Source organism: Pinus tabuliformis, chromosome 7 (genome assembly GCF_031772625.1).
Source record: "Pinus tabuliformis cultivar Carrire ecotype Pingquan chromosome 7, CPIR1, whole genome shotgun sequence".
Classification (NCBI taxonomy): Eukaryota; Viridiplantae; Streptophyta; class Pinopsida; order Pinales; family Pinaceae; genus Pinus; species Pinus tabuliformis.
The window spans coordinates 583,586,148-583,611,136 of record NC_142293.1 but is presented as its reverse complement, the minus strand read 5'-3'; the positions used below and the strand labels follow the sequence as shown (position 1 = coordinate 583,611,136).

The window sequence follows — 24,989 nt, the reverse complement described above, 5'->3', positions numbered from 1 at the left end:
TGATTCCTCTTCCTTCCTAGTGAGACATGAATTTGTAGGTTAAAAGTTTGCAATATCTGTTTATTTAGATGGATTTCTTTCAGTTAGGTTGAAGGATGAGCAGTCAGGATCATGGAGACTCCACGATCTTTAAGTTGGGTAGCATTTTGTAGGTAGATATATGAACTTCTGGGGAGAGCGATTTCATTTGAATGTAAGCATTTAATAAGCATTCATTGTCATGAAAAGACTGAGCATGCAGTAATTTTCCTACACTGTAATTTTGCGTCATGAAATAAATGCGTTATGAAATAAATGTGTTGATAAGTAGGACGAAATTGAGATTTTCGATGTTACCCTTGATTTATGGAGTGAACTAACAACAACCCACATTTGACATTCAACCCTGCTAATAAATTCGAAAGAAACTATAATTGTAACGGTAAAGACAATTATTATCTAGCTGATATCAATACCACGAAGTAAGTCAATAATGAGCCGCTGTGATAAACAGTCAGTTTTATTTACACTGGATTTTAGGAAGACTGTGTGGTTGATATAAATTCAACATTATCAAAAAAAAAATTAAAAGTATTTAAATTTGAAAACTGTAATTTAAATTTTTTCAAAATCTAACTACATTTTCATTTTTTCCCAAACAAAAGTCTAAAATCAACCGAACAAAATCCACGGCTAAAAATAACTGATCACTCATTCTCGTAATTAATGAATATTCAAAAATAAATTTATAAAATTATGATTAATAAAACATTGTATTAATAGGCCGTGGCATGGACATCAGCCAAGCAGATGAAATCAGGCCAGTTCGAACCCTGCGGAGGTTGTCCCTTCGCGGTATTGTGACGGTTCTGTTGTATCTGCCGGCTTCGGCTGTATTTTGCCCGGCTTTGGCCGTAATGTATTCTGGCTTCGACCGTATTTGACTGGCTTCGGCCATAATGTAATCATGAAGGCTGCGGCCATATATGGATTTTCACTCTGAAAAAAAAAAACTCCACCATCGTTGCTACGAGGATTCTGGGTATGCAAAAGTGTATCCTCCGCCAAATTTCGAGGCGTATGAACTCGTTGCAAAAGTTTTCAATGGATTTGATTTGAGATGGTGAAAAACAGTGGATTTGACATGGGAAAAACAAATGATAAACGGGGAAACTTCAATTACTCACAAAAGATAATTTCAACCGCTACTATTTCCAAACGTGAATCTTACAACAGTAGCATATTGATTTCATTACATATAACAACATGTCATGATGAGATAGAACAATCTTATCGATCTATGTAATTTATTTTCAAATTATTCTTATTAGTCCCTGCCATCTGGCATCCGGCAGGGACTATTGTAATCGTTTTGGGCCGACTTAACATTAGTTCGGTGCTTTCCCTGTCGCTTATACCGCCCTTATGCTAAAGTCTTGTGAGGTGTTCTCTGCAGCTAACCAAAGTCGGATTCGGCGGTTCACCTTTCTCATCTTATTTGGCCTCTTCCCGAGGCGGAAGAGGCCGGAGCATATGGTAAACTGATATTTAACGACCATCATGTGCGCTTGACGGTGTGCGGTTTAGTTTTAATGCTGGCATTAATTTGTTAACGTTTAATGTTAAGTCTACCACCGGTTCAAGTTTATACCCTTACTTCTTTTTGTTGTCTATGCTGCCGCATGGGCTCTGCCTCCTTTACAGGCGTTGGTCCGGTGTTTGTTCTTTCGCAGGTGTCCGTATCGTGAATGTTTGCATGGCGGGAGGTGTCCGGTGAAGAACTAATCCTGGGCCCTTCAAATTACGTGCAGGAAGAACTCCTGAATTGTAATCCAAATTATCGTAGGATTCAGATTGAGATGGAGAACAAACTAGCAAGTTGTCATACAGCTCCCCATACCCTGTGGTGCTAAATGATGGGACCTGCTGTTGATGAATAAGCATATGTTGCTGCAGCTGCGGCGTCTGCACATAGTTATTGAACATGGATACCCTCGAACCTGTGTAATTCGATGAAACTAAATTAGGCCTACTTGTAATTGGCAGTTGCCGATTATAATCTAGGGCTGGCTCGTTTTGGATGGACATCATAGAAGCCAAATGTTGATTTAAGGGTTCTGGTTTCTGCTGATATCTCATATAAGCGGAATACTGCGGCACTAAACCCTGTGCTGTAGGATATGCTACTGAACATTGCTTTGTTTACAGTTTTTTGGCCTTATCATTTACAGAGTGCTTCTATTGATATAGGAATCCTGATCTGGTTAAAAGAATTGGAGCTTGTTTTATATCAATGTTTTACCCAAACTCTTTTTGATTTTTCTCCATTTCTGCGGCCGCATGCTGGGTGAAGACTTGCAGAGCTGGTTTGTCGTATGGGCGCAACCATAACCCTTGCTTACATTGATTTAGGTCCCTGTTCATTGGATGTATGTATATATGTTTGCACAGTTCATTTCGCATGTTCCGTGGTGGCATAATCTTAAGAGTGACGAGTTATTACAGGTAATTTCCCTTCTTTGGTTTTATTCTACCTGCATTGCGTTGAACCCTTAATATTTTTAAACCCCACACAGGTGTGTCTCATCTCTGTAGTTTTTTTTAAGGAAACATTTTCCTCGTGTAGGTTTTTTACTATAACCCTCCCTTTTATAGTTATGCCATGCCGGTGAAACAGCTACTGTAAAGCTACTGTAATCAATCAGTCAAGCTCATTATAAAGCTCTGTAGTTTTTGTCTTAGAATTGGTCAATGGTCTTCACAGAGACCTGCTATTAAGATCTAGCTATTATTTTATTGATATCAACTTGTTCTTCTATATACTCTTTTCTTTATAAGCCTCTCATATTTTGTTAAATTTATTCATTTTTTTCATAGCTTATGCTCTACAAAATTTCAAGGTTTCGACCTTGAATGACTAGCTGATTGTTAATTCAATTTTGTATTTTCTTTTCTTTAATACCTGTTATTCATTCACTTTATTTTGAATATCGTGATCTCAATCTATATATTAGTTTTCTTTTTCTTATTTTTCAATGTAAATATATCCATAAAATAAAATAGCAAACATTTCCACTTTATATTATATATACCAAGAAAACTGTGTTGTACTATTCTAATTTTGTACTGTTTGGATCCATTGCTGTTCCAACTTGACTCTTTGCAGTATAGGGATTTCTTGTACTTTTTCCCCATACAAGTATAGTTTTTCGAATTGATTGTTTGTTTGTTTGGTTCTCTAACTGTTACATACTTATTTCGTATCACAAGGTGTGTGCTTCATTAGTTGTTTCTTGTACTTCTAGTTCCTAATTTACCAAGAATTTTGTATTGTATATTTATATTAGCACTCTTTACTGTAAAGCTACTGTGATCAATCTTATAATACAAAATACAAGAGTTTTACAAGAGTTCTTATAATACAAGAGTTTTACTATTATGGTTAAAAGAATTCGAACTACCTCAGCTCTGGAAGTTCGATCTATTCACATTCAATACAGATTTAGGCCTCTTTTAGTGGCTCGCTCATCCCCATTAACACAGAACAGATGCATTCTTTACACAGAGAATTTGGTGACTTATTCTTGTTTTGACATACCTTCACTTAGGGCTTCTGGACACACAGATCTACATCCTCCTTTGCTCCCATGCCACTAGAAGCTAATATGTTGGACCCTCATTATTCGATGAGCATCTATGTATACTACAACATTTTAGTAATCGCTCATATATGGGAATTATCATTGTGCATGATCTCCCGGTACAACTTTAGTCTTGTAGTGGTAGCATTGTTTTATTGATTAATTTATATATATATGGTAAGAAATTTTACATGTGAAACTCTTTTATACTTGTACATACTCACTACAAGTGTTGATATATAGTGGTGACTTATTCTTGTTTTGACATACCTTCACTTAGGGCTTCTGGACACACAGATCTACATCCTCCTTTGCTCCCATGCCACTAGAAGCTAATATGTTCTTGTTTCCTCCAAGTTAACAAAAGAAAACAATTTGTGTTATTCCAATACCTAAAAAGTACAAGATTTTCCATCTTTATGGTATGTGAGGGGAGACTTTCGATTCTGCCGAATGTATGTAGATTCTAGGTATTAGGTTGTTATAGTTATAGTTCCTCTTTTATCAATAATTCTGTAACATGAATTTATATCGGTACTATTTACTATAAATGTATTCTAATGAGTGTTTCGTTTCTTGTACTTATAGTTCCTAATTTACCAACAATTATGTATTAAATATTTATATCAATACTCTTTACTGTAAAGCTACTGTAATCAGTCTTTTGTTTCTTGTACTTCTAGTTCCTAATTTACCAAGAATTTTGTATTGTATATTTATATTAGCACTCTTTACTGTAAAGCTACTGTGATCAATCTTATAATACAAAATACAAGAGTTTTACAAGAGTTCTTATAATACAAGAGTTTTACTATTATGGTTAAAAGAATTTTTTCTTTAATCTTTTTCAACATTTTTTCCCTGTATAGCTGAATATGGATTGCTTTTTGCAGCCCCGATCCATATAGTGGCGTCGTACTAGGTCATAACCACTCAGGGTTTCCACCTGGCCTCCATTGCTTAATGGATCTGCGGTTAACAACTCAGAGTGATCGATGCTAGTTTTTATGAAACAAAGTCTACCAATCTTCAATCCCATTGAAACATTTGAAAAATCTTAATCAAAATATCCACCGACATTGAAATCTACAGCAGTGCCATTTCAAAAGTAATTATGGCTTTGAGGCTTATAGGAATTACACTCACCCCTTTTATGACTTCGACTTGAAGTTTTATCACTTTCTGATGTTACACAGAAGCTCTTATGTTGATACACTGTTTGAAATGTCTGATGTCTGAAATGAAAAAGGCTGAAGTTTCTAAAGTTCTTAGAGACAAACGCCATTGCGATAAGTAGATATAGACATTTTTGTAAATCTTGTTTTGTGACCAACGCTCTTGTAAGTTTACTGTTTTTCCCTGCTTATACTATACATTAATAGTAATGTTAATCTTGCCAATATACCTATGGCATATGGACTCAGGCTTCTACATATATATCATATCCAGAATCTTATGTTTAAGGCCTTACACTAGTTCTAAGGTTGCACCCATATATATTTTACATTAACATTTAAAAAATTGCTTGGTCATTGTACCGTGGTTCACATTGGTGTATATTTGTTGTTACATATGTGTGCCAATAATGCGTGCTCCAAGCCACATGGAATACCCGCCATGCGCCAACCTACCTAAAGAGATCAAATTGGGAGATTGTTGGAAGATAAAGCAGTCCAGGCAGAGATGCTAGATGTCAGGTAGTATCTCTTAGATATTGAATGATATATTTATGTTTAAGAGTGAGTGGTTTGAAAAGTATCCCAGTTTGTTTAACAGGCAATGAGGCTTTCATGAATGGCAGTTGATATGCTTAGTCTATGTTGAATGGCTCTATATCTCCTATCCTTCATATGGCCTTGTCCAATTCAAAAGGAGAAAACTTACAACAGCCAACAAGCAATTGCTGCAATCTAGTGCCATGAAAAAGAATTAGTCTACTACAGAGATCTATCTCCGGAAGTTGATATGCTTGGTCTGTGACTCTATGTTCATTGCGTTGGGCCCTTTAGACATCATTGCACATTAAGCTTCCTGATTAACCCTTTAATAAGTTCAATTCGCGACACTTAAAACCACTTTATGAATCCTCATCATTCATATGAAACGAAAGAAGCTTTAATCCAATGTTTCATTATTGTGTCAACCTGTAATAAAGCAGCCTTTCACATGGTTGATCTCAATTGCATTGCAAACTCGTCTGTGCATTTCCATGTTGTAAGTACTGAATTGAGAATTCAAAACTACATGAAATATAGTATATTCTTTTCTGCATTGCCTATAAGCTGCTTTTACACTTCCACATTGTATTCACACAAGATGTATCTTTTAATCCCATTGACCTCTTTAGTGGTCATTTGTCAGACATTAATGAAATGAATGTCCTCTGCAATTCAGTATCATCTGCCTTGTTCAATATTAGGCAATATCATATTCAACAAAAACACAAATTTTGACACTTTTAACATACGATGTTAAATTTCACTAAAAGAGGAAGAAGATAGTCGTATGAAATATTCAATTAGCTGTGTTAGTTGTAACCCATATGCAACACTGTACAACCCACAAAAAAATAGGCGTAAAATGCCTGCAAAAGCAAATAGAAATTGAGGCAAGACATACCATTGCTTTCATCTTCAAAGCAAATGTCTTGGCATCATATGGATTGGCCCTCATATCGGCCATAAGATCACTGAATGACTATGGGACTGTTAATCCTTCTGGAAGTGCTTCATTGTTTGCTTGCATGAGGAACTGGTATATTTCTTCTGTCGCTCTCTGCATCATGGCCAATGCTCTAAGCTTTAGATTTAAGGAATACAAAACTCCCAAAGTAAGAATAAATAAATAAGCTAACACATTATCACTTTCAAGCATGCATACAGAACAAGTAATCAAACTCCCAGATTACAATCAATGGTATACTTGCATCCATAGAAAAATACTTCAATATGCACATTTAATTTTACATGCGGGTACTGTTCATACAAACAATATGTTGCTCAGGCAGGCATATTAAAAAACGTAGAACTAGCATGGTTGAATGCTGGGGGTTTTCAGCTAAAGCTTTCATTGTTTGCTTGCATGAGGAACTGGTATATTTCTTCTGTCGCTCTCTGCATCATGGCCAATGCTCTAAGCTTTAGATTTAAGGAATACAAAACTCCCAAAGTAAGAATAAATAAATAAGCTAACACATTATCACTTTCAAGCATGCATACAGAACAAGTAATCAAACTACCAGATTACAATCAATGGTATACTTGCATCCATAGAAAAATACTTCAATATGCACATTTAATTTTACATGCGGGTACTGTTCATACAAACAATATGTTGCTCAGGCAGGCATATTAAAAAACGTAGAACTAGCATGGTTGAATGCTGGGGGTTTTCAGCTAAAGCTACCAAAGCTTTCGATGTATGTTTTCTATCATACTTTTTTAAACTTGTTTTGTGTCCTTAGTCAGACACATCCTACTTCATGATTGCTTACAAATGATATTCAGAATCAGAAGTCGAAAGACAAAGGAAAAAGAAACCAAAAAAAAACTAACATCTCTTTTGGATTATCTTACGCATTGTCTTATTTCCCCGCTTCTTTCTCTATTACAGGTCTACAACGGATGCTTCAAATATGCATTCGGGTCCGCCATCACCGGCTCTGGTCAACTACAGACAGCATGTATCTCTCGGCCTACAGTCAATGTCCGTGTCCTAAGGCTTTTGCCTACCTTTTGCTCTTCGGAAAGCAACTCGATGCAGCTTGAATCAGATCGACTACAGTGTGTAATAGTTTTGCCATTAAGGCTTTTGCCTACCTTTTGCTCTTACGAAAGCAACTCGATGCAGCTTGAATCAGATCAACTACAGTGTGTAATAGTTTTGCCATTAAGGCTTTTGCCTACCTTTTGCTCTTACGAAAGCAACTCGATGCAGCAAAAATCAATGTCAATTTGCTATCTCACTCGGATGCACAGTATAAAACTTCTTAGCAGTAGTGGACAGGTTCAACTTGCTTCTTAAAAACTCAGTACATTGTCATATTTCCCCTACTTTGTAGTGCGTAATAGACAACCTTAACTTCACGCAGGGACTCGCTGCGTTGCAGCTCCCCTTGTTTGAATAAGTTCATATTTCCAATCTGATTTTAACATTATTAACCGACCAGAATTTAGTCCCAACCAGAAGGGAAATGTCTGAAAATACTTTTAATGGATATGCCATTATTTTATATAATTAATTAATTATTTAGGTTTTTATTTTTTCTGTTTATTATTTTTTATCAAAATTTTGCTGATATATATATATATATTTTTATCGAGAAATCAGCTGTGTTTTTTCTTTTTCTTTTGGAGTATATTTAAATGTAATTTTTCTTTGTATTTATAATTAATTGAATTTAATTATTTATTTTTTCTCATTAGAATCTGTAACATCTCAAGGTTCATAAAAGAAAATTATAGTAGTTATTGAGTTTCAATTTTTATGTTTTACTACATTAAATTCTTACTTTATGTTGTTAAAATAACAATGACTGAGGCTGGAAGGCTAGTATACATTTGGTTACCTAATTAATGGATAATTAGGAGTTCAGATATGTTAATAAAAATAAAATTGTTTCGAGTAGTTAAAAGAAACAGTTATCAAGAAACAATTACCATCTGGGGAAAGGATCCAGTGAGGGATCCTAGAGCTTGGTGGAATAAAACAGTGGGAAAACACTCAAAGGAAGTCTGAAAAGGTACAGGACTTGAGGCTAGACAATGAGTCCTAAGACCCAAGGTACCCGACTGTAGTTGGATATTTTTTTTGACTGTGAAGAAACGAAAATGCTAAGGGGAGAGTCTCGACATGATTACCAGACTCACTGATGGGAGGAGAGACTTTCCAGATAGAATTGGAGTTATACGTTGTCGTAGCCTTTACAACGCCACCCAAATTTTTGGGCATATTCAAAATTTTGGGTACCCCACCACTCACCCCGAGCTTCTAGGGTTTTTGATAGGACCCCAACTGGTTGCTCTCCCAACGACCTTGCCTATCCAACCCCTTTGGTGCGCCCACTCATGTTTCATGCATCACATTCACGCATCATGTTTTATCTTAGATATAGGCCTCAAAATCGCATTAGGGTTTTGAAGGTCAATGGCTTCATTAATGCGTTAAGAGTCTCTCATGATTTTAAAATTCATCTTCGCATGATATGCATCGTGATCATTGGATGTCCTATATTTGAACAAGCATGCATTCAAGGTGGCTTCCCATGAGGGTGACAATATTAGGGTTTGGGAGAAACCCTATATTGTCAGAAGAGTGATTCCCTCCCTGTTGTCACCATATCCGCATACCTCTAGGGGTGCGCTCCCATCAACATCACATGGCATCATCGTGGGAGTCATAGCAACACATTTTCCTCATGCCCTTGGCAGATCCTTCACCTCAGCATGTGCGTTTGGTTCTATGGGAATTATATCTTTCCCTTGCATCCTTATAACTCTGGAATGTGTGATTGAGGGTCCAACCCTGTTCTGAATTAGTCCTCACTATCAAAGACGCTTGTTAGCAGATATTCTTAGGCGTTCAACTATGAGTAGGAAATTACCTTGGGCCTCATATAATAACATGACCACTTGTAATTAGGAAGCCCATTAAGATGCTTGAATGTTGAACCGATTTCCAAATGAAAGCATAATTCACTTAACCATACAATATATGGCACCTTAATTTGGGATACTTTGGATGCATGTTCCTTTAATGAGCTATTTCCATTATTTTCATTAAGTTCCATGCTTCCATGCGCAAATATATACATGTGTTTGTTGTTTGGGTAAAGTGATTGGTTTGTTTCACCTTCTTTGCAGGGATCCAGGGGAGGTGGCTCGGGAACATGTCCAACAAGGCTACCATTCAACACAAAACTAATGTCAAATGCGGGCTTGAAGGGTTTTGACAATGAGGTAACGTAAGCAGGGAAGACTATTTTGTTAATATACATACATATACGAGGTGTAACGGTGGTTGTTGTATAGATATATGTCGAAACAACTCCGCCACCATCATTTCTCTCGACCTTAAGCATTATTACAAGGAGTTAGGACAACACTCATCATGGGATAATTGTTAAATTTCCTCTCATTAAAAAAACACAAAGATATGGATCGCACTCAAGGGTGACAAGAAGTTTTGGTGATGGAATTAACGATGGGTGGCCCAAATTATGCAGTGATCTGAAACCATACCTTTAAAAGGAAAAGTTTCAGGCATCGCGTTGAAGACATTTTATTTGACCACCAAATTCAACTCTTCAAAAGAATATCAAGCTACAAATGAAGATCAAGAATGGGCATGATGTAATCGAAATTTAGATTCGGCGATTATGGTTAAACTATAGCACAACATGGAATGACTTTAGACCTTCAAGGCTTCGCTTGCCTATATAGAAGTAGCCTTGTTTTTCTGAGTGAGTTAGTCGTATTGTTTAGCTAGGGCTGATAACCTCATCTATGCGTCGAGGGATACTTATGTATAAAAGGCGGATATCTTCCTTCTTAATCAATTATTGTCATTTCGTTGGAAAATCCTTTGGAGTATTAGCATGAGGAAACACATAACGATGAGCAGGCCCACCTGGTAGGACCCGATGTTATCAAGTCCAGGCTAGAGTGACACCTCCCAATCAAACATGTCGTGGAGGAGCAGGGAATTGGGTGTACCGCATCTCTATTTTCAACCAAGGGAAGCGTTTTTAAGTTGGCTATGTGAGCCCAGAAAAAGGAACTAGGTCCGTTTCACAGATTTAATACGATCAGTAATAACTAAACACCGTTGTTTGGAGGCATGTATAATGAAGTCATGCCCCATAGAGACCTCACCTTGTTTTCAATGGACCATCCCAGAGACGAAGCTCTTATACAAAGAAAACACATCATCTGTTGGTTTAAAGACTCCCCATGCTCTCAAATGGTCGAGCTCTCTTGACTAAAACATAACACCTGTTAGATTTAAAGTTTAACGTATGATTAGCATATGGTACATCGCCGATTTTATAGTAGGAAAAATCTCATAGCAAACCCAAAGAATGCATTACGCACTCATAATTGCGCCACCATGGCAGGTTGAGACTTTGGCTTGACCATTGCAACAGCTAGGCAAGTTGCGAAGTCGCAGGAGACGATGGTCAGAGGCGAAGCTCTAAAAGCGACCTACGACCATGTTGCTTCTTTGAGTTGCAAGATCGCAACTTCGGAGCCTTAAACAAGTGTTGGAGGTGCGACCTCACTCCAGATGCGACTCTGCGATTAATGGTCGCTAAGTCACACTTGAAGACCTCAAGTGGGTAGCCAAGAGATGCGACCCGCGTTACGTTGCGACCCTGCGACCTCCACTACTCATAGTTCTGAACTCGAACTACTCCAGAAAGTACGACCTGAGTAACACGTGACTTCGGGACCTCCAATGAGTCGCAGTTCCAACCAGGTTGTGTCATCGCGTTCTTATATCTCAGGCAAGGAAGCCAAAGGATGCGACTCTGTTATAACGCGATTTTGTGACCTCTGGAAGTCGCAAGCTAGCCCAAAGATGAACCTGAAATCACAATCAGTGCAAGACCGAAGACAACTAACCATGCAGAGAATCTAAATGATATTGGAGGCCCTACTCCTAAAACTGAACATGATATATCTTTGAGAGAAAATGATTCACAATTTTTAAAGAATCTCCGGGCCCCTCTCTATGCATTACAATTATAGGAGCTACTGGTGGACTAGCTAGAAACAAGATATTTCCCACATTGTTTGCTCTTTATTACAGTGAATGTCTTCCTAAGAATGTTGGGATATTTGGTTATTCAAGAAGTCATTTAATAGATGAATACTTATGATATATCATTGCAAGGAATTTAACATATAGAACAGATCACCAAGAAAATCGTGGTGAGAATATGGATGCGTTCCTTAGGAGGACTTTCTATCTGTTTGGGGATTATGATCACTGTGAAGGAATGGAAAGGCTTGATTCACAAATGCAATAATTAGAGTCCAGCAGGACAGCAAATAGGATATTTTACCTGTCTATACCAAATGAAGCCCTTCTCAATGTGGCAATGTATAGCAGATAATTCTTAGAGCAAAAGGGGATAAAATCGTTTAATCGTTGAGAATGCCTTTGGATATGACACAGAATCTTCAACGAAGTTGACACAGGGTTTGCTTTCTAAATAATTAGAGCAGCAAATTTACAAGATAGATCATCTTCTAGGGAGGGATCTCATCAAGAACCCGAGAGTATTTTGCTTCTCTAATCTTGTCTTTGTGCCTTTATGGAGCTGGACATACGTACGAAATGTACAGATGTTAGTATTAGAAGATTGGGGGATGGAAGGAAGAGGACGATATTTTAAGAAATATGGAATCATTTGTGATATCGTCCAAAGTCATATTTTGCATACTATTGCCTTATTTTCTATGGAACCTCCAGTAGGTCTTGATGGAGAATATATTCGAAATGAAAAGCTCTACAGGTTAAGGTTTTGAGGTCAATGAGAAAGCTACACCTTGAAGATGTTGTCCTTAGTCATTATAAAGCGAGAGTTTTAAAAGATGGGGACAAATCCGATGTCCTCTTGAACAGTCTTACTCCAACTTTCATAGCTGTAGGTTTATATATTGATAATGCACGCTGGGATGGAGTCCCTTTCTTGATAAAAGCTAGAATGGGGCTTATAAAGCATAGGGGTCTAAATTAATTACTTATTAATGTCATTCTTTCAATTACTTGATTATATTTCCGGTATTATTCTTTGTTGAAAAGTAAATATGACCAATTCCATTTGTTTGCAGATAATGTTTGCATGGAAAGAGTTGCGGTTTCCACAGAAGCTACAACTATGGTTTCAAAAAGATCAAAATTGGATCCATTCAATCCCTTGAAATACAGTGGCAATGCCAAGAACACAATGACAAAAGATGATTGGATTCATGCAAGACACAAATTATATCAAGAAGTTCAATTTTTCATCCAAGTCTCCGTGGTTCCACATCAATTTTGGCAACCAGAACCAACTCTAGGGTTTCTCAAGACTTCTCTCCTCCCAAAATTCTTTCCTCTATTAGTATGAAAATGTTCTCATCATGGTGTCAACAGTTATGTTGAGATTAATTAAGCATGTACTAAGGAACATGCATGAGGGAGCATTGAGGAAGTTCAAGAGTCATGAGGGTAGGTCAAGGGTCATGGTAGGTGAACATTCACCTCATCTCTATAAATGTTTCCTCATGCCCCATTGAGTGAGGAATTTACCACTTGAGTTGAGGCGAATATAGATAGTTGATTGATGTTTGAAAGCTAGGGCCACTCAGCTCTTGGTAGCTAGGAGAGTGAGTTTGCAGTAGGGATAGGGTTTTGACATTGAGCAATGGTATGAATTGCCCACGTTCCACTATTGGGTAATGACCAATTGTATGATATGTATTTGAAGTTGCAGCATATTAATAAGATGTTTTCTTTTATCTTTAGCATGGATTCCCATGCTCACTCATGGTGGTTGTATTAGTTGTCTGGAACATCACCATATTTGTATCTGTGCTTTCATATACGCAAGATGTTATATTTTGATACATAGTGGTTGCATGTATGTTTTCGCTTTTGAATCTGTGTTTACTTGTTCCTTGCCATGTCGGTGACCTATTGTGAACTACTTCTCAATTGACCTCCGGCATGTTCCTATTTATTATGTCCGATGGGGTTTTAGCTCACTAATCGCCCTCGTCATTTATCTCTTCTTATCGTTGTTGTGACTTGTTTAGTCCTCTTTCTACAATTTGTCAATCTTGGGCTGATTTTGTTTCGTTGCCCGAGCAGTTCATTCTTGCCCCACTCTGGCACCTTCTCATTTGATAACCAAGAGCAGAAAATATTCATGGTGGCAACCGAGCCCACATACCTGATGGGACTCCTATCCCAAATGGTATGAGGTCTAATTGGGACTTCACACCGGGGAGACCCCTTAGTCGTTGGCAGTACATTTTGGCCCGTCAATAAATTGGCACTAGAAAGAGGGCCAGATGACCAGCTAAGCCCTTGGAGATTGCAATTTAGTCTCATATCTGTTGATGGCTCCGACTAGAATCTTGCTCCCGCGGTGTTTATCTGGTTTGTCTATTTTTCGATTTTCCATCCCCCAGGAGCAGCTCCATCACTTGTCTCAGTTAAAGTTTGATGGTGAGGATGGAACACCCATAATCGAGCACATTTTTTATTTCCTCGAGTTTTTTGAATCTTTCGAGATCGATGATGAAGATTTTTCTTGTGTGGTATTCTCCCTCATCCTTGAAGGTTGCGCCAAGCAATGGTGGCACACGTTGTTGGCGACATCCATTCTTTCGTTCGAGCAACTCCTTGGTAAGCTCCAACAAGCATTTGACAGGTACAATTTTCAAGATGTGTTAACGAGAATAAATGAGCGTAGGATGAAACCTGAAGAACATTTAGAGGATTTTTCTTTCAGATATGTGCATCTTTGTTTTGAATTTCTTGAAAGTGATCTCGACTGGGTGGATTTGAATATAAATTTTCAACGATTGATTCTCGTTTCTTTACAACATTTTCAATTAAAAACAAGTCCTGTTTCACATGAGTATCATCGTAATTTTATATTACAAAGTGTCCAGATTCTACCCATAAGTTTTTTTGCCTATCTCTCATAATCTGGAACAACCTCAAGCCCCCGAGGAAGAGATTATTATTTGTGGGATTTCTCATCCTCCTCTTGACTTATTACATAATAAGATTGTGGTCGTAAATGGTTCAAAAGATGAGCAATGCTTTCTAGGAAATGGATTTGATGGTCTCGCCTCTAAATCCCTCATACATATTTTGGATATTGAATCTGAAAATTACATAACATGTCTTCCTGTTGATGGAACCCCGATCAAGTCCATTCAACATATGTCTCACTATATCCTGGGATCTCATTCACCTGCACATGATGGATTTGGTCTTTTCTCAAGTAAGTTTGACCGTCCTATCAAATCTACAGACCACATCAGGCCTACAAATCCATCTTTCTCTTTGGCGAACATATATGGGCAGAATGTGACTCCAGGTACGATCGGTGACCCTTCATCTGACCCCATGAATCCATTCTACCCTGATTTAGTCCATGGGTCTACTGCACCGATGGTTCCTTTAGATCATTCATATCTTTATATTGCTTGCATTGATGGAAATCATGCACATGGGGGTGATGTTTCACAGTTAAGGGATGCAGATTCTGAATCTCTTATGCCTGATCTTCTCCACTCGCAGTATTTAATAGGTAGAGAAGAGGACCATGCATCTTGCCCATCTTAAGCCGGTTCTCTCATTAATCCCTCTTCACTTCCAATCCAAGAAGAGCCTTATGTGTCAGATACCCAACTTGATCCAACTGGTGGTTTCAATAATTCTTATTATACCATAAATATATTCACTCACACCTCTGGTGATTATCCTACGTATCCATTTGTTGATCCTACGAAGCCCCCAAAATTTGATGATCCACCTTTCAAATGTTTAGGGACTCATCAGGTAGTTGAGGCACTTCAGCTTCTGCTAATGGTTATGTCAGGTTCTCATGTTCCTAATGAGACCCCTGAACCAAGTTGAATTAGGGTTTCTGAAGTTAGGGTTTATGCACATCACACTCCTCTCAACATCATCTCCCTAGATGTGAGTTCATCTTGGAAATCCTTTGATTCAAGCAATGTCTCTATGATCAAATATTTCCATCACCTTTCAACTGATGTGCATCAACCTCTATACCCTAATTTGTTTGTTGTAGGGAGTGCTCTAGCCATTGTCTTAAATCTTTTTGATTGTTGTCGAGCTAGTGAAGTCTGTCAACATACACTATCAAATGATGTATTACAATCTCCTATATGGGGAGATGGCAATCACCTGATCTCTCCTCTGCCTGACACTCTTTCGGTTAATTCGGTTCATTCCCGAGAATCTAAAGAATCTCACTTGTTGGGCTGCCAATCTATCAATATTCAGAGAATGGATCCAATCCATAATATTTTCGCTGATAGTTGTCTAGTCACAACCACCGATAACCATATACATCCATATACAAATCTTGCGAAGCTACCAATATTTGATGGTGTGTCATTTGAAGGTTCAGAGGTTGGCTAGGATGATGAGGCACTTCAGCTTCCGTTGATGGTTATGTCAGGTCCTCACGTCCTTGACGAAGTCTATGAACAATTTCAAACTAGGTTTACTGAAATTAGGGTTTTTGTGTTTGAATCCTTAGGGATCTTAGTTACACCCGAAAGAGGCCCCCCTTTTCAGGGTTATCAAGTTGATCATCCTCTACATCATGATAGGGCTGCTAATCGGATTAATCTAGTAGATTCCTTTATTAGCTAGCAACATCTTTCCTTACTTGCATTGTATTTAGGGTTAAGCATAAACGAATCTATTTCATGGATGGATGACTTTAAATTTCATGCCTGTGCTTTGGCTTACCAGCATCAGGTTGCGATTTCCATTGAAAGGTCTTTTCTAGCATGTTTCCCTACAAGTAGATGATGTTTTCTTTCTGTTGTGCATACTTTACAGGTAAGCATTTTATTTTTTGCACAACTCTTGTCACAAGTTCTGATTGTTGTCATCTTTGTTTTGACAGGTCAGGAATTGCTGCAGTGGCTGCTTTAGAAGTTTGATTTAACATAACCCAACCTATGCTTTGGTTAAATTAGGATTTAGGGTTTAGACTAGTTAGGTTTTAGTTCTTCTTATTAGTTGGCTTATTAGAATTTTCTTTATGATTTAAATTCCCATGCTTCATTTTCTTTACCGTACGTAGTTAGTTCCCCGCTTGTTTCTTTTTGCACTTATGTCCTTGCATTTTTTTGTTGTTGAATGACATTCATGAAATCTCTTCATATGCATTGTGTTGGTCCTTTAATTGCAATTAGTTGATCTCTTCTACACATAGCATTACATTGTGTCATTAGCCGTGTCTTCTTCATTGCATCATACACTTTCCCTCTCGCTTGGTACACACTCACCTTTGACCTAGCCTGGAAATTTCCCCTATGTTGTGTGCCGCTACATCAGCCTTCATGATCCTGAAGTTTTCAAACCTGTGGTGCCATGAATAGCGTTCTCTCACCTTTTTTCTCTTGTTCCAACCTCAAAGTGCATTTCTTCGACCTCTTCACACCTGTTTGTAAACCCTAGGAGAGTTTCCTGGTCACCTAGCCCTAGAACTTAAACCCTAGCCCTATGATTGTGTGAAGTTGTGATGATTCTACCAATGGGTAGCCTCTCTTAGAACCAGTGATCAAATTTGCATCATCTATATATCTCCTGCGATTCTAATTTATTAACAAGGGAAATAAGAACAGATTACTCATGGGGAACCCTAATAAGTTTTAATGACCTATACCCATAACCTGAAACTCGTGCTCAGTGTGGTCTTTATTGTTTCAATGACTTGTGTTCATTGTTCACTTGCTAACTGGAAATGAGATGTTGAAGCTTGGCATAAGGGAAACCTAAATCAGGGTATCCCTTAGTTCCTATCAAATAAGAAACAACCTCTCTTGCTCGTAAAATAAATCGGGGTCTCTCATCCGCTCTGGCGCAATGAATGCCCAGAAATAAGTGCAAATGCACAAGTAAAAGAAAATGAAACCAAATAAAGGGTAAAGGATCGAGAAAGGCTTTCTGCGCAGAGAGGTAATGCAATGACTCTGCCGAGCTATTGACCAAGCTCACTAGCAGCAGAGCAACATTTGTGATTTCTTGAAGTGACTCCATAGGGGTATTGTCCAGGCCCGCTGGCAGTGGAGCAACACCAAAAACTTACTTTTAAAATTTTGAATACAATAAGCCCTCTGCCCTATTCTTTGCATCATCATCAACTACCGACATGTGTGAACTGTTAATTGGGTGTTTACTAACTGGAAAGACCTAGCTAAGGCACAAGGGAGGGCATACTTGCAAAGGTCGTGGCAACGCAAGAGGTGCCCATAGCATCTGTGCAATATTCCCTTGCATCATTATTCACACTCAGACTACTACAGGGGTGTTGACAGAGATACTAGATTCTACCAATGGTTCGACAATTGTTGTAGCCTTTACAACACCACCCAAATTTTTGGGCATATTCAAAATTTTGGGTACCCCACCACTCACCCTGAGCTTCTAGGGTTTTTGATAGGACCCCAACTGGTTGCTCTCCTAATGGCCTTGACTATCCAACCCCTTTGGTATGCCCACTCATGTTTCATCCATCACATTCACACATTATGTTTTATCTTAGATATAGGCCTTAGAATCGCATTAGGGTTTGGAAGGTCAATGGATTCATTAATGCGTTAAGAGTCTCTCATGATTTTAAAACTCATATTCGCATGATACGCATCATGATAAGTGGATGTCCTATGTTTGAACAAGCATGCGTTCAACATGGCTTCCTGTTAGAGTGAAAATATTAGGGTTTGGGAGAAACCCTATATTGTCAGAAGAGTGATCTCCTCCCTATTGTCACCATATCCACATGCCTCTAGGGGTGCGCTCCCATTGACATGACATGGCATCATCGTGGGAGTCATAGTATCACATTTTCCTCATGCCCTTGACAGATCCTTCACCTCACCATGTGCGTTTGGTTCTATGGGAATTATATCTTTCCCTTGCATCCTTATAACTCTGGAATGTGTGATTGAGGGTCCAACCCTGTTCTAAATTAGTCCTCACTATCTAAGACGCTTGTTAACAAATATTCTTAGGCGTTCAACCTATGAGTAGGAAATTACCTTGGGCCTCATATAATACCATGACCACTTGTAATTAGGAAGCCCATTAAGATGCTTGAATGTTGAACTGATTTCCAAATGAAAGCATAATTCACTTAACCATACAATGTATGGCACCTTAATTTGGGATACTTGGGATGCATGTTCCTTTAATGAGTTATTTCCATTATTTTCATTAAGTTCCATGCTTCCATGCGCAAATATATACATGTGTTTTTTGTTTGGGTAAAGTGATTGGTTTGTTTCACCTTCTCTGCAGGGATCAAGGGGAGGTGGCTTGGGCACATGTCCAACAAGGCAACCGTTCACCACAAAACTAATGTCAAATGTTGGCTTGAAGGGTTTTGACAATGAGGGAACGTAAGCAGGGAAGATTTTTTTGTTAATATACATACATATATTATGCATAATGGTTGTTGCTGTATAGATATATATTGAAACAACTCTGCCACCATCATTTCTCTCAACCTTAAGCATTATTACAAGGAGTTAGGACAATGCTTTTTATGGGGTAATTGTTAAATTTCCTCTCATTAAAAAAAGCAAAGATATACATCGCACTCAAGGGTGATGAGAAGTTTTGGTGATGGAATTAACGATGGGTGGCCCAAATTATGCAGTGATTTGAAACCATACCTTTAAAAGAAAAAGTTTCAGGAATCACGTTGAAGAGGTTTTATTTGACCACTAGATTTGACTCTTCAGAAGAATATCAAGCCGCAAAGGAAGATCAAGAATGGGCACGATATAATCAAAGTTCAGATTCGTCGATTATGGTTAAACTATAACACAACATGGACTGACTTCAGACCTTCAAGGCCTCGCTTGCCTATATAGCGATAGCCTTGTTTTTCTGAGTGAGTTAGTCGTATTGTTTAGCTAGGGCCAATAACCTCATCTATGCACCAAGGGATACTCATTTATAAAAGGCAAATATCTTCCTTCTTAATCAATTACCGTCGTTTCATTGGAAAACCATTTGGAGTATGAGCATGAGGAAACGCATAGCGATGAGCAGACCCACCTGGTAGGACCCGATGTTATCAAGTTGAGACCAGTGTGACACCTCCCAATCAAACCTATCATGGAGGAGGAGGTAATTGGGTGTACCACTTCTCTATTTTCGACTAAGGGGAGTGTTTTTAAGCTGGTTATGTGAGCCCAGAAAATGGAACTGGGTCTGTTTCAGATATTTAATACGATTAGTAATAACCAACTACCATTGTTTGGAGGCATGTATAATGAATTCATGCCCCACAAAGACCTTAGCGTGTTGTCAATGGACCTTGCCGGAGACGAAGCTATTATACAAAGAAAACACATCATTTTTTGGTTCAAAGAATCCCCATGCTCTTAAATGATCGATCTGTCTTGACTGAAACATAACATCGGTTAGCTTTCACGATCGACGTATGATTACTAGATGGTACATCGCCGATTTTACAGCATGAAAAATATCATGGCAGACCCATAGGAATGCATCATGTGCTGATAATTACGCCACCACGGCAGGTTGAGACTTTGGCTTGACCATCATAGTAGCTAGGCAAGTCGCGAAGTTGTAGGAAATGATGCTCAGAGACGAAGCTCTAAACGCGACCTGCGACCATGCTGCTTCTCTGAGTTGTAAGATCGCATATTCGGAGCCTTAAATAAGTGTTGGAGGTTCGACCTCGCTCCAGATGCGACTCTGCAACTAATGGTCGCTAAGTCACACTCAAAGTCCTCAAGTGGGCAGCCAAGATATGTGACCTGCATTACGTTGTGACCCGCAACCTCGACTAGTCATAGTTCTAAACCTTGAACTACTCCAGAAAGTGCAACTTGAGTAACAAGTGATTACGTAACCTCCAATGAGTTGTAGTTCCACCCAAGTTGCATCATCTCATTCTTATATCTCAAGGATGGTAGTCAAAGGACATGACTCTGTTGTAGCGCGATGTTGCGACCTTTGGAAGTCGCAAACTATCCCACAGATGAACCTGAAATCACAGTCAGTGTAAGACCAAAGACAACTGACCATGCAGAGAATCTAAATGATATTGGAGGCCCTGCTCCTAAAATTGAACATGATATATCTTTGAGAGAAAATTATTCATAGATTTTTAAAGAATCTCGAGGCCCCTCTTTATGCATTGCAGTTATAGGAGCTACTGGTGAATTAGCTAGAAACAAGATATTTCCCACATTGTTTTCTCTTTATTACAGTGGATGCCTTCCTAAGAATGTTGTGATATTTGGTTAGTCAAGAATTCATTTAACAGATGAAGACTTATGATCTATCATTGCAAGGAATTTAACATGTAGAACAGATCATCAAGAAAACCGTGGTGAGACGATGAATGCGTTCCTCAGGAGGACTTTCTATCTGTTTGGAGATTATGGTGACTGTGAAGGAATGGAAAGGCTTGATTCACAAATGCGACAATTAGAGTTTAGAGGGACAACGAATATGATTTTTTACTTGTCTATACCAAAAGAAGCCCTTCTCAATGTGGTGACGTGTAGCAGATAATGCTCAGAGCAAAAGGGGATGGAATCGTTTAATCGCTGAGAATGACTTTTGGATATGACACAGAATCTTCAAAGAAGTTGACACATGGTTTGCTTTCTAAATATTCAGAGAAGAAAATTTACAGGATAGATCATCTTCTATGGAGGGATCTCATCGAGAACCTGACAGTATTTTACTTCTCTAATCTTGTATTTGTGCCTTTATGGAGCTAGACATACATATGAAATGTACAGGTGATAGTATTAGAAGATTGGGGGATGGAAGGAAGAGGAAGGTATTTTAAAAAATATGGAATCGTCCACGATATCATCTAAAATGATATTTTGCAGACTATTTCCTTATTTTCTATGGAACCACTAGTAGGTCTTGATGGAGAAGATATTCGAAATGAAAAGCTCTACAGGTTAAGGTTTTGAGGTCAATGAGAAAGCTACACCTTGAAGATGTTGTCCTTGGTCATTATAAAGTGAGAGTTTTATAAGATGGGGACAAATCTGATGTCCTCTTGAACAGTCTTAATCCAACTTTCATAGTTACAACTTTATATATTGATAATGCACACTAGGATGGAGTCCCGTTTTTTTATCAAAGCTAGAATGGGGCTTATAAAGCATAAGGGTCTAAATTAATTACTTATTAATGTCATTATTTCAATTACTTGATTGTATTTCCGATATTATTCTTTGTTGAAAAGTAAATATGACCAACCATTTGTTTGCAGATAAAGTTTGCATGGAAATAGTTGTGGTTTCCAAAGAAGCTACAACTAGGGTTTCAAAAAGATCGAAACTGGATCCATTCAATCCATTGAAATACAGTGGCAATGTCAAGAACACAGCAACAAAATATGATTGGATTCATGCGAGACACAATAGCAAGAAGTTCAATTTTTCATGCAAGTCTCCGTGGTTCCACATCAATGTTGGCAACCAAAACTAAGTCTAGGGTTTCTCAAGACTTCTCTCCTCCCAAATTCTCTCCTATATCAATATGAGAATTTTCTCATCATGGTGTCAACAACTATGTTGAGATTAATTCAGCATGTACTAAGGAATATATATGAGGGAGTAGTAAGGAAGTTCAAGAGTCATGAGGGCAGGTCAAGGGTCATGGTAGGTGAGCAATCACCTCATCTCTATAAATGTGTGCTCATGCCCCATTGAGTGAGGACTTTAGCATTTGAGTTGAGGCAAATATAGATAGTTGATTGATGCTTGAGAGCTAGGGTCACTCAACTCTTGGTAGCTAGGAGAGTGAATTTGCAGTAGGGCTAGGGTTTTGACATCAGGCAATGGTATGAACAACCCATGCTCCACTATTGGCTATTAACCAATTGCATGATATGTATTTGAAGTTGTAGCATATTAGTAAGATGTTTTCTTTTATCTTTGGCACTGATTCCCATGCTCACTCATGGTGGTTATATTAGTTGTTTGGTACCTCACGATATTTTTATATGTGCTTTCATATACGCAAGATGTTATGTTCTGATACATAGTGGTTGCATGTATGTTTTCACTTTCGAATCTGTGTTTACTTGCTCCTTGCCATGTCGGCGACCTATTGTGAACTACTTCGCAATTGACGTTCGACATGTTCCTGTTTATTATGTCTGATGGGGTTTTATCTCAATAATCGCCCTCATCGTTTATTTCTTCTTATCGTTGTTGTGACTTGTTTAAACCTCTTTCTGCAATTTTTCATTCTTCTGCTAATTTTGTTTTGCTACACGAGCACTTCATTCTCGCCCCACTCTAGCATCTTCTCATTTGATAACCAAGAGTAGAAAACATTCATGCTGGCAGCCAGGCCCACATACTGGACGGGGTTCCTATCCCAAACGATGTGAGGTCTAATTGGGACTTCACACAGGGGAGACCCCCTAGTCATTGGCAGTACATTTTGACCTGTCAACATATGTTTACAAGTAGTAAGTAGATAAGTAAGATAGACTTCATTTAAGAAATGATAGTGGATTATAAAAATTATTCCTTTAAAGTAATAAAATAAATTAAGGATAGAAACTTCTCGAAAATATATTAGAATAGAAAACAGAGTTGAAGTTTCAATTCAAGAATTAACAGTAAATGTTACAGTAATGCATAAAAGGTAAGAAATATACAAGCAATGCACGAAGAATATTTCCCTATATTAAATAGTTACAACAAGAAATCTTAGACTGTAAAAGTAATCCCTTCTGATGAACTGTACGAACAATTCCTTTGGTAAATTATAACAGAGGAAAGAATGATCTTTATAACAGTAATTCTAGAATTTCCGAACTGATAGTAGAAGAAACCAAGTCGAATGTCTAGAGAATTACTATTTATCAGCAAGCCGCTACACTAAAAAGAAATGGAAATAAACCTTTTAGTTATTCAGGAACAAACAGTAAAGAAGAAAACTGTATATCTATATATATATATATATATATATATATATATATATATATATATATCCATTCCTTTAACAATGTTTGAGCATGTACATCAACGGTAACCACAAGCATAACTTAAGTCCTTTATAGTATAACATCTCAGTGGCCTGAATGTGCCAACTATTAAATCGAAAATCAAAACTACAAGTTCATAACTCTATCGGGACATATATTAACAAAAATACCTTGTTCAACATGGTCTTTCAGAGAAAAGGCAGCATGTAAACCCGTAATTGGAACTTATCCACAGTTCAAAACCTTATGTGTGCCTAGTAGACCAAACTTAACATTTATACACAGAAATCAAAATGAAATAGGGATTTAGCAAGTTCAGGAATAAGCCTCTACCTTCTATCAATTCCTCCGCATAGTATTTAACATAAACAATCAAATATGGTGAACCAGAGGTAGGCATTTCCCAACCTCAAAATAACCTCGAAGTGGATAAGCTTTAAAAACCTCAGCATACACTGTCATAACCACGAGTAGAACCTGGTGTTGGCAGTAGATTACCTGCAAACAAACGCCATCGACCACCGAGGTTATTTGGAGAAAAAACCTTGCTAAGAAAGCTGGACAAGATAATGACCCAAAGGGCCACAACATTACTTGAACTTGGAGGGCTTCAACCAATGGCAGTCCGCCTTCCTTGCAACATAGGTTATGAAACAGTCAAAGCTAGAATCTAGAAAACTGTAAAGAGCTATAAGAAGACAAACCAAGGAAACATAAAATGCATGCTTACCTTCAGTAGACCAATATCAATCCCGACTCCCTTCTTCAGAGCCAGAGAATTCTTGAGCCACCCCTGGACGGTGAAAGCCCTCAGTTAGCCACCAAACCAATTGAAAGATGGAAGGAGAAACTAAATTCAAGTCGCATAGTAAACCCGAACAGTGCAAAGGTGAGTGGTTGGGGATACCTTATTGTGACAAGTTAATAGGTGTCGCCATAGCTCGTCATAGTAGAGGTTATGAGCAAACCTGAAACCTGAAGGCCAATGCGGTTGTAGAGTGGAAAATCCCCCCAGGTATCCAAAAGAAAATGACCTCCCATCCGGCCTGACGCGGTGAAGCAGGTAGTTGGAAAAACTCTAAACCCTCCCCATTGTCAGATCGCCTGCTACATATCAACGGGTAAGAGCTATGCTAATTGTCGCAGACAGTCTTAACTTGCTAACGAATGCAGGCAAAAGAGCAGGGCATGGTTATGGCGCGTGCCTCGACGTACCAAGGGCATTTAATCAGGAGTCTAGTCATGGGCCCAACACCCCGAGTTGAGCCATGTGACCATTTAATGCTAAGTAGGCCCAACTCTAACAACTGTGTAACATGTATTAACACGTTTTAATCAGAGAATGTAACCTTTAAAATCCTCATCCGACACCTTGTGTATAATTAATAATAATCTTGGTGTTTAATATTGCAATTTATTTCGTAATTTCCATATAATTGGTGTACAATTGGTGTGTATGGTGTTACAAAATCTAACAATACAATTTTAATAAAAAATATTTTTTTTATTCTTTCAAATGTTTTTTTTTTAATGTATAAATGAATTCAATGCCATGAAAATCCATAAAACATATAGATTTTACAAAATCTTACAAA

General features: G+C 38.1%; 2 pseudogenes; both read left to right on the top strand.

Annotated features, from left to right (window-relative positions):
• The first annotated feature begins 6,990 nt into the window (after positions 1-6,990).
• Positions 6,991-12,363, top strand: LOC149248783 (inactive glucose-6-phosphate 1-dehydrogenase 4, chloroplastic pseudogene; annotated as a pseudogene).
• Positions 12,364-20,366: 8,003 nt separating this feature from the next.
• Positions 20,367-21,358, top strand: LOC149248782 (inactive glucose-6-phosphate 1-dehydrogenase 4, chloroplastic pseudogene; annotated as a pseudogene).
• Positions 21,359-24,989: the final 3,631 nt, after the last annotated feature.